Source organism: Microplitis demolitor, chromosome 1 (assembly GCF_026212275.2).
Source record: "Microplitis demolitor isolate Queensland-Clemson2020A chromosome 1, iyMicDemo2.1a, whole genome shotgun sequence".
In the NCBI taxonomy this organism is placed as follows: domain Eukaryota; kingdom Metazoa; phylum Arthropoda; class Insecta; order Hymenoptera; family Braconidae; genus Microplitis; species Microplitis demolitor.
Window position 1 is genome coordinate 17841065 of NC_068545.1, and position 12245 is coordinate 17853309.

Sequence of the window (12245 nt, forward strand, 5' to 3'; positions counted from 1 at the left end):
AATTGTAATAAAAGATAAGAAGGGACGAAGTCAAAAGAAAAGGAAATATTTTCTTCCGAGGCACACGAACCCTGCAATTAGACGGACGCTTCGTGGGTGAGTAAACTAGCAGTAAATCAGAGCTTGCTCGCGTGATGACGGGCCCCGAGAAGAGAGTCGAGTTTTATCCTCAGGCCTCTTCTTGAGGCAACATTCAACTAACATTCGTTATTGGTCATGGCGTGGCGCCACCTACCTCGATGAAATCTTTCTGATGCCTCTTTCACTCGGCTTTATTGCTTCCTCATTATTACTTTTTTTATTTTTATTTTACCTTTAAATTACACTTTGTGAATTTATTTTAATGATTGATCTTGTTTTAACAATTAACTCAAAATTCATAATTACTTATAATTAATATATAGATTTATGTGTCCCTTCATATATGTTTTGTAAACGTTATTTATATCTTGGGTATCTATATATAAGTCTCTTATTTGTTTGATGAATAAGATAGATATGAAAAAATAAAATAGTGCGATAAATAGCAGGGAATGCGTGACCATAGAGAATAATATAAGAGAAAAAAGAGAAGAGAATAATGGTCCCAGTAGACATTCGTGCCGCTTACCAAATTTGTGGAGAGATAGGAATGCGCAATATTGCCCGCAGTCCGTCACATTCGATTCGCTGGGGTTTTTTTTCATCATCAAATTTAGGGGAACGCTTGACCTCAAGAACGAATAGTGCAATCGACTTTTAGATATAATGTCACTAGTAACAAGCTACTAGATATACAGACTTTCTTTCCTATATTTGCTACTATATGACACACAGTTTATCTCTACACATGTAGCATATAAATGTATATGTATACATACATGAATCCCTGAAGTTGTACTACACGACTCATCATGGTATTTTTCCCGTTTCACCCTCAGAAAATCCAGCATGCATATCGGACGATAAAGTGCCCCACTACAATCTTTTGAAATTTGTGACGGTGTATTAATATCAACGTATATTTATGAAAATATATATGAGATTGGAAAATATATAGAGGAGAAGATTCATGTGACGAAAGAATATACTGAATTTTTATAGAACCATTTTATAGTATATTCCACATACTAATCTTTAGCATTAAATCTACGGTCAAAATATGGTTCTGTAGATATACCTACTCATATGATTGACCTATGTGACCTTTTTTTATTACACTAAAGTGTAGGCGAAAAATAAGAGGAATATACATGGAGAAAAAAAAACAACAACCATTGTTGCGTGTAACAGTAATCCAGTCAATGAACGTGTTTGGGCGAACAATTAAAGCATATTTTACTAACATATTTATTATATTGAATCAATTACTGTTATGCACAGCGATGGGTACTGTTTTTTTCTCTTTATCATAATAAATTATTTTATAGATACCAATAGAGCACATAAAAATTATAAATTACACGATAAGAACTATTTTGCGGATATCACTGTAGTATAAGTGTGAACGCCATACTGTATGGTATCGGAGATTTTTATACGTCATAAAATTGTATGCATAGATAATTTGACCATTGCGGGAATAGTAACATTGGTGATAGTTATCACGGACGCCGCAATGACAGTATAGCAGTCGGGCCAATACTGCGTTGCTGTATCCACAATGCTTCTGTCAGATAAATCTAGTCTAACGATATCTATATAGTTTTGGCGGTAATACGATAGTATACATTGATTGACACGCCAAAAATTATGGCGGGAAAAACTAGTAGCATTGCGCCCTCGGCATTGTAGTATACACTGTAAAAAATAATTTGAAAATTACAATACCAAAGGAATTGAATTTTCATAACTAGATATTTGAATTGTATTTTCAATAATAAAAACTTCAAATTTAATGTACGTAATTTAATAATCAAGCTGGTATTTAAAATTAAGAAAAAGAATATGAATTTTAATAAATGTACTTAAAATTTATACTTTTTTTTTGAAATTTTCAAAGCAAGTATTGAAAATTCTAAGACACATTGAATTTTAATAATTCCATTTGAAAGTTCATAATACTTAATTGAAAATTCAAATACTTGTATATGAAATTTCTGCGCGTGACGTGTTGCGCGTTCAGTAATCAAGGATTGTGTATTAATACTAATTAGTTAAATATATAATAAATTTGAGTAATGTGAACGGTGTACATTAGACTTTATTGTTGTTAAGTTTTTATTTCCTCTATAATATAAAGTAAATAAAACTTGTGACTGAACTGAACATCATTGACAGTATACAGTATTAAATGTGATATAGCATAATATGCTAATAAACATAATATAGTTTTATGGTGATTTAAATATTAAAATATTTATTTAACTGCTACTTTTTTAAACGTTTAAGAATAAAAAATATAATTGCCCGTTATATTATATTATATTATAATAATGGTTAATAAAAAAAAAAAAATTATAATGTTGTTTATAAGGAATTGATGACAGTTTACAAAATTCTGAAGTTTTATAAACATTTTGTTACTTTATATACCTAATAGTCTTTAATTTACATGTAACCATACATTGTTCAAAAAATTGTTTGAATTTTCAAAACATTGTGTATAACACAATAAACACATACAATTGTGTTTGAAATTTCATTGCAATGATCGTATAGAATTTAAATTACACGCTTTTGAATTTTCAAATAAACGCTTCAGATTTTCGAATACATCTATTTGAAAATTAAAAAGAAAGTGTTTGAAAATTAAAAAAAAAGTATTTGAATATTAAAAAAATTGTATTTAAAAATTCAAAACGAAGTATTTGAAAATCCAAAGTGTTGATTTGAAAATTCGAAAACGTGTATTTTAAATTCTATATGAAATTAGTAATAAAATTTCAAGCACAAATGTATGTGTTTATTGCGTTATATACAATGTTTTGAAAATTCAAACAATTTTTTTTAACCGTGTATATGGGTCTCAGGGCCATGCTATTTCATCGCACTCTAAAACCAAGTGTGTTACAAACGTATTATTTTAACACATATTAAATGTGTTCTATGTTTAAGACCATAAGCGAAACTATAGTTTTTTGTAGTCATTTAAAACACGTTTCACGGTGTATTAAATATCTATAGATTGCTTATGGCGTTTCAATGTTATTTGGTAAGTGTGTAAATTTTGACTACACATTTGGTTTTACGGTGCGTGCCTGTTATGCAAAAGTGTGAGAAATAAAATAGCTCCAGTACTATACAGTATAGTAAGCAACGCCATAGTTCTGGGCCTTGTTACAATATTGTCTTGGAATATTTCACATACAGTTTTAGTATCTGTCTTGAGACCATACCAGCGTAGTGTTGAACGCTATGCATTTCTTACCGTGTACGGAAAAATTAATCCCGTTCGAAATGTTATGGTTTCATAGTAAAGCCGAACCATATTGGCCACCTGACGGAAATTGAAATAAACACATGCAAGAATGACAGACCATATTGAAATTTCCAATGGTTACACTAATTTGTGATAGACGTTGTCAATTTTACTATGGCTATACACAGAAAAAATGTTTCTCGGCGGAAGTAATTTTTTTTTCGCCTCAAAAAATTTTCGTTTTCAATTAATAATGTAAAAAATTTCTTAGGGCAAGTAAAAATTTATTACGCCAAGAAATCTTTTTTTTTCGATGTAGTAATTTTGCAATATGTTTATTTCAATTTCTGCGGATGGCCAACATAATCTGGCTTTGCCATATAAAACCATAGCATTTCAAACGACCATAATTTTTCCGCGTTCGATCATATGTATCGAGACATTCATTGTTTATAATATAATCGAATAGTTGTAAAAAAAAATTTTTTTATAATGTGCACATTATTTTGACAACATTGTAAAGTTTTCAGCAGTACTTCGAAGAGTGATATTTATCAGGAGAATATATATGTTTATTATAACTTTACAGACTTGGCATTGAAATACATTAAAAATTATTTATATTTAACAAGAACTCAATTTATTTCTGAAAAAGACAATAAGTTACAAACATTAATTTTTAACTTGTCTTGTTTTTTTCGATCTCAAGAAGCAGGTGGAATAAAGCGTTATGGTAATGGAACGAAAAGATTTCGGCTAACCATATGTTTTACAAAGAATAGCTATTCTATAAGGATGAAGAGACAGTAGTAGAGAATAAACGAATAAGAAAAAGAGAACAAAGATATTTATACTGGACTAATGGAAGGTTTTTAGGATGTAACAAGGCGCCTTCGATTCCTCATTACTACATTCGGGCTACTATAGTATAGAGCATAAATAATTCTCCCATAATATCGGAAGCGATTTTTTTACCGCCCAGTAGGAAACAATTTGTAAATAATTTTAAGAAACAAGAAAATGTAGGAAGAAACAGTCGAACATAGATTTGACGATATAAAAATGGTGTTGTGTAGAGTCTATATTATAGCTTTCTCTCATCTTTTATGTAGATAAATAATTGAAATAAATTTGCTGATTGATTTAATGAAAATGGAGAAATAAATATCTTCACCTTTCAATAGGCCTGTCAGATACGACCGCAAGATACATAATTAATTGTATAAAATACATAAAAAAAATAAATAAATAAAGTAAATAAAAGCATCTCAAAAACGTGATCTTTTCGCGTGGCTGAAAAAAACGACATAAAGTCACAGACGGTTTCGATTTCAAGACGATTTCGTGGAGAATCCCCAGGCTCTCACGAAAATCGCGATAATAATCGTCGAAAGAGTGAGGCCGCTCTTATGCTAGCGACTTAGTGTGTATAGTGTGTAGATAGTCCCCGGGGTAACATAACGGGTGACGCCATTTGGAATATCACGCGGCGCATACCGTAGACGGATAAGGCAAAAAGGGTAAAGAAATCAAGAGAGAGAGAGAAAGAGAGAGCGAAATGCTTTCCTGTGGATTTAGATACATTAATCCGAGTGAGAAACATATAGTAGTGTCGGCGCTTTTGCTGTGACGCCCCGTGGCGCGCGACATACCTCGGCTGACCGCCATTTAGCGTGAACCTGTCTGAGAAGACGGCAGGCAAAACTGCTTCTTAATTTTCAAAATCAACTATCTTATTTTAGAATAGATATTATAATTCGCGTGGGAAAAATCTTGTGTAAACATGATTATAACGATCGACTGTCCGGGTTTTTTTAAAAAATAGAAAATAATATTTATTTTTAAAAAAATATTTATATAAAGTATAGTATAATTTTAAATGACAAGTAAGGATGAACGATATTAAATTTCATCTATCAGTAAAAGGATTCAAAACGTTATTTTTGATAAAAAAAATATAAATTTTCTCTTGTAGACAAATTTCAAATGTGAATAATATTTAAGGGCTATCAATTACCTCTATCTTAAACTTTTTTACTCTTTTGTTAAATTCATGTCCTCTTCTACATATATGTAAAAACGAGAAAGAGTTGAGAGTCAGCCATAAGCGAAATGAGAAAACTGTCTTGCCGTCGTTGAAAAATCCTCGCGGAATACAAATGCTCGATTTTAGTCTCGCTTTCGTCTTTTGTGTGGTCGGCGTACCTCTCTTTCACGGTTCCTTCGACGAATTACAAATGTATATAAAAAAAATAAAGATATACAACTACAGCAACAAAAAAGGAAAAAATATATCTCGAATAAAAACAGTAAGTCAATCAAACAAAACAGAGTTTTATTACGACAAAAAACGAAATATTCATTTGCAACTTTAATATTTAAAAAATAATTTGATCTATATAGCGCAAAGACTACGGGATGATAAACTTTACTTTGTTTAGGATAAGAACCCTCTTTGGAACCCAATAGTCACTGGAGATATATCCTCAAGGCTCATCGTAGCATATCGATTGACGTGACAAGCTTAACGATTCTCCAATTCGCGTATCCTCGACATTTAGACCTCTTACATTAGTAGCATACATATATCGTAAAGTGTGTATGTGTGGACAAAAAAGGGGCCCGCTTTCCTACACACGAAGCAACGACAACACTTTGCAAGCTGGAAGAATACAGTCAAGCTACATGGAAGCCTACACGAACGGCTGATTCGGAATTAGATGTTATCTCTGATGAGCCCTCTCTTATTCCTCCACCCCGTGTTTCTTCCCGTCTGCCCTCTCCCAGACGCCTTGAGAGAATGAGCCTCAGGCCCATAGGGACACAAAGAGGGGAGACAGGACCCACTCCGCGGACCAAGATATGGATCTCGTTGGCGCCACCGTCGGCCCGGCTCATGACGCGCCGTAAGTCCTTTTCGTTTCCCCTGCTTCTATATTCTCTTTCAAAGAGGCCTTTCCAAACTCTTTAAACGCGGTTTAAGCGTAACCGATACCCTCAGCAGGGGGTCAAAGCAAGACGAGCACTCACTACAAATTTAGGAAAAACACAGCTAAAAAAATGCTTTGTTTTAAAAATACATAACGATTCGTTCGTTTCATTTAAATAGTAATATATTTACAGGATATGCTCCAAGAAAAAATTTCAGATAACGAAAAAGTTACTTTTTAAAAATTTACTTGGGTCGGTGATGTCAGCTGCCAATCTCAGTGTTGTAAATCACTTTTTAAAGAATGCCAAAGAATAATATAAACAATGACAAATCATAACTCTAACAACAATTAGTGAAGAGGTACGGGAAGAATTTTTAAAAATGAAAACATGATTATAGAAATTTATTCAGTAGGACTAAAGTAGCATTTATTAACCCTATCTTGTTAAGCAGTAATACTGTTTGCCAGTTTGTAAGCCACAATCTTTTCTAATAATAATAATCTCTTTTTTCTTCCCTGTCTGCATGAAGGTACTCATAATTGCCAAGAAAAATTATAAACCACTGTACGCTCAGTGGAGTAGTTTTTTGATGACATAAGCCGCCCAAGTGGATTTGTTACCGTAACAATGATGCTTGTTGGATTACCCACTAAATCTGAAATCCTCATAATCCTCACTTTCTATTCTCTTCTACAGTTTGTCCATGTGACTGATACAAACCATCATGACAGTGTATTCAGAAATGCAATGGATACTTTCTAGTTCTAACTGCTAGTAGATATTTTTTTTTTTCAATATTATTTCCAGTTCCCTAACGACTCTGACATACTACAAAACCGTTTAAAATCTACAAACCCTACAGTTCCCGATAATTCTAAACACTATTATCGAGTTAAAGCCTGTTTTTAAATGACACTTTTTGACAGTAGGCATTTGTTTTCAACAAAATCTTACCTATAAATCCTATTGTTTATGGTATTTACAAACATCGTCTTTTATTATTTGTCACAAATTTTGTACAACTTTTAAGTCCAAAGATTTTTTACCGATATGTATTTCTTTTTTAATTCTTCTAATGTTAAATAAAAATTAAAGATCTTTGTTCAGACTCAATAGTTGTTTACAAAATCATGAAAGTAGTTGTTGAAATAAAATAAAATAGATAAATTTATGATATATTGAAAAAATAAACAGTAACTTTAAATTATGTTGGTTCATGTCCATTCTTCAATATTGGCACTCATAGGTAATTGGACTTAACATTGTTGTTATTATTTATTCACAATTATTGTACAACGTTTTGTTCTTTTAAGGACTTTATTAAGTACTCAATTGGTTAAACGTTAAATGTCAGAACTTTAATTAGATAATTGAGACAGAAAATAATAGTAATAAAAATTGACACAATATGTCTTTCCCAGCACATAAATAAAATTTTTAATACACATAAGAAAAAAAAATTATCTTGAGTCAAGAATATATTTTAGAAGACAAACGTTTGCGGGAACCAAGTCAAGATTTTCTTAAGCCAAGAGAATTTGTTTTGGTCAAAGGAGATCACGACTTTAGTCTGGAAATAGAAGTTTTAAAAAAAAACTCTTGAACCAAGAAAATTTACCTTCAGTCAAGAAATTTTCGTTCTGTGCATAAACAATTATAAGTCAAAAAATTATTAAAAATCATTGACAACTAACGTCTCAATTAACAGCTGATTACAATTGAGTACTTGATAAAGTTCTGAAAAGGACGAAACGCTGTACAATAATTATCAATAAACATTAAATAATAACAACAATATTGAATCTAATTACCTATGAGTTATTTGCGGATAAACAATAACTTTTTGAATTTAAACAAATAGTAATATAAAATAAAATGATTTTTTGCTCTTAGAATAGAGTAAAAAAGAATAAATAAGCAATGTAAATAATAAATAGAGAAAAAAAAGTAAAAAAAATTATCCTGGCGCCGTATAACGACACTTATTGTCTCGCCTAGTCTAGGTAGCATGACGTTGTAAATATTTGCTGTCATCGGTGGACCTTCTTTAGAGGTCCACATTTATCCCCTCCTTAATAAGGGTTTTACCTCAAAGACTATGCGGTCTCAGGGTCTTCTGAACGTTTGTCTCGTTATGAAGAGAAACCGTGTCACCTGAGCCTAGTATTGGACACTGATGGTGCGGATAGCGGCACTTTGAGGTCCCTAACTCGCCTTGCTCTCTCACTCTGTTTTTTTTTATTTTTAATTTTCATCTGTAGTAGGTATGTAAACTCTTGTCTAGGTAAGGACAAGTTAGTAAAAGTTGTCAAGTAGTCCTGCTGTCTTACGATGAGACATGAGGAGACACCTTTTCAATCGAGATATGAATTCTAGAATTAAATAATAAAAACCTCTACTTGGATTTTCTACTCGTGCTTTACAAGATCATAAACACGAAAATATGATAGCCTTTTTTGTGCTTAATATACACTGAGAGAAAAGTGCTTAGTAACCTGAACTATGCAGCGACAGATATAAAAATATAGTCTCCCTAACCAATTTTTATTGTTACTGGAACTATGTACTAGTGTGAATCAGCACGGAAAAATAGTTACATCAACTAAATTTAAGAAGCCATTTTTGCCTTATTATGGTCACTACAAAACTTTAATCATTCTAAAACAAGGCTTAGTAGTGAACACAATATAATCTTTATCGTTGGCTCAATTAACATAAAATAGATACAGTAACTACGTTAGCTTAGTGACTGTGTGATAGTTGGTAGAAATAATTTTAATAGTTGACACAACTAAGAATTTAGTTGTCGTCTCATATAATATCTTTTATTTAGTTCCTTTTACTATTGACAAAAGTATCAACCGTATTATTTCATGTTAGTTCTCTAAACAGTCGATTTCTAGTTAATTTAATAATTATAGAATATTTCTGCTGATTAGTAATCAAATTTAAAAAAAAATTCAAAAGAGAATATCGTTATAAAATATCATTAATATTTAGTTTCCCTGCCTCTGAATTGCATTCCTAATGCCAAAAGTGAGTATTGCAAAACATAAGCCAAAGAAGCGTATGAAACATTTTTTTTTTTTGCTTATCAGTTCCGAATCGTTAAACATGTGGAGGTCGATTAAAAAAGTGAAAAAAAAAAATTTTTTTTATACCAAAAGGGCGTGTAAAAATTTTTTGTTGCTTAGATAATTGCCTCCAAATACGTGTGGCTTTTGAGCCAAAGTTGTAGCGTGTTTCGCCGTACTTGAAGTCGTGACGTATTTTGGCTCAACTCAAACCAAGTTGACTCACAGGTTTCTTTTTATCAGTGTGTGTAGAGAAACTCAAATTTGAAAGCCGTGTTTATAAGTTTTCATAACGTACAAATAAATAACCTTATGAGTTAAAGAGAAACCCTTTGTAGCAAAATAATCAGACAAGATGTTTGAATCGAAGCAGTTTTACGATTTTCATATTATAAAATAATTCCATCTATTAATATTAATCCTACATATATTTTTAAATTATCTGCTGCTTTCGAGAATTGTAAATACACAGAAAAAAACAGATAATTTGAATCCTGAAATTTTTTTGAAAATCGATTCGGGAAATAAAAATTTTCTTACCCTAAATAAATAATTATCTTAAAATTTTTATTTTTAATTCAAATATTTTTTCTCAAGTTAATATATTCTTATGCTTAAAGCGAAGAATTTTTACTTGTAACAAAAGTTTTTATTTCTTAATATTAGATATTTTTTTGAAGCAAGATATATGAGTTTTTGTAACAATCTGCACTTTTTTGTTTGAAGAATATAAAATTTATCGCAATGAGTACTATTATTTAACGCAAGAATTTTTTATGCTCCAACCAAAACAAAAAAGTTGCTTAAACTAAGAGATAAAAGTCACCAGAACAAAGCAACAGCAGCGGGAGTAGTTTGGTGCTCGCCACCAGATCGCGCCCACCTTTTGTATAGTGTCCCTGGTAAGAAACTTATTTCAGAAGTATTATATTCCAAGCTTGAGAACGATCCTGGCATAAATACTTCTCTGTTATCCGACAAAGTGACAAGAATCATTTTTAATTGTAATATCGTATATACTAAATTACATTAAGACATTAATGTTTAATATTAATGTTTCCTAAAATTATTTTTGTTATAATAAAAATATCAAGTACGTTCAATGTGAAAGAAAAAAAATTTCTGAATTTGTCACGTAAATATTGGCTAGTAAAAAAAAAAAAATCCAGTAATAATGAACCAAAATCTGCAGTACTAAATCATGGAAATGGTAACTATGAATGTTTAGTTACAATAAGTCAAATCAGTACATTCTCAGAAAGCTCGATTTTCTAGTGTGTACATCTAGACACAAATACTTATTCCTACAATTATAAATGATCTGAAGAATTAAGTGTACATTATTAACATCACTATAATCTTATTGCTAATTGGACTAAGAATAAATTATTTACTGCAATATAAATTATAGTTATGTTAACTTTATCTTAGTATATGTAACTAAAAATAGTAAGAATGACTATGTAGTCGTAGATCACTTTACTATGGTGTATTAGTTACTGAAACTGATTTAGTTTAGCTGAGTCGTCTGTGAACTACGATTTCTTAGTTCAGAAAACCGATTTTTTCTCTCAGTGTAATAGTAGATTTTAAAATATCATTGTTCAGTGCAGTATTTATAAAAGATATCTGTTTAAATAGCTATCCATATATATATATATATATATATTGTTTAATAATCACCCAAGTCTCCGTATAATTAATTGAATAAACTTACCGGGCTTTAATGTAAAAAAACAAAAGACACAGGTAAAGTCTAAAGCGATTTAATCTGACATTAAATCGATATAGGCGGAGTCGTCACTTGATGTCAGAAAAAAAAAGAAAAACAGACAAAAGTCAAAAGATATGACGAGACCCTTGTTTTTTCTGATGTCCCTGAGTCTTCTGATAGCTCAAAACTTGTTCTTAATTTTTTGTATGAACAACTGTCAAACTATTGGTTAAATCAACCTAGACTGCAGTGGCTTACCCTGCTGTCTTGCAGCCCGACGGGTGTTTGTCTTGCCTTTTTCGACGAACATAATTAAAACCTCGTCGACAAACCATTCTAAAAAGTAAACAAGATAACTAAGCCCTCTAACAATTCGTAGATGAGATTTTTAAAATATAAAGCAGGTGTATACTTATCTTGTATTCATAGTTATTCATATTTTTTTAATTATTTATAATACATTCAAATTTATAATCTTTATCAAATATCAGAATTTTTAAACTTGAAATTTAATATTGTTCATATTGTAGTACTACTTATAATATCTTTTAATTTTTAAGAATTATTCATGAAAAATATAAGTACAGAACACAAAAAAAAATAATAATATTTTAATATTTCAACGGTTAATGAATTGAAGTATACTAATTCTGAAAACGGCAGTTTTTTTATTTAAAAATAAAATTGATTTTTAAAATTATACATTAGTTCTTACAAATAAAAAAAGTATTGTAAAAGTTTGATTGTATTGTTCGTTATAGAGAATTACGGCATATCAAATAAGCGGAATTATTTTATTTAATTTACCCCATATTTTGTATTCCCGGGAAAAAATGATCAGACCTGATAATGCCTGTTCATGTATGATCAGGCCTGAAATCAGACATGATCAGGTCTGATCATACCTGTCCATGCCTGTTCATGTCTGAAGCGTTCAATACACTCCGGCCTGATCATGCTTGTTAATGTCTGTTCATGGCTGTTCATGTCTGTTCATGTCTGAAGCATTAAATACGCTCAGGCCTGATCATACCTGTTCATGCCTGTTCATGTCTGAAGCGTTAAATACACTCAGGTCTGATCATACCTGTCCATGCCTGTTCATGTCTAAAGCGTTCAATACACTCCGGCCTGATCATGCTTGTTCATGTCTGTTCATGTCTGAAGCGTTAAATACGCTCAG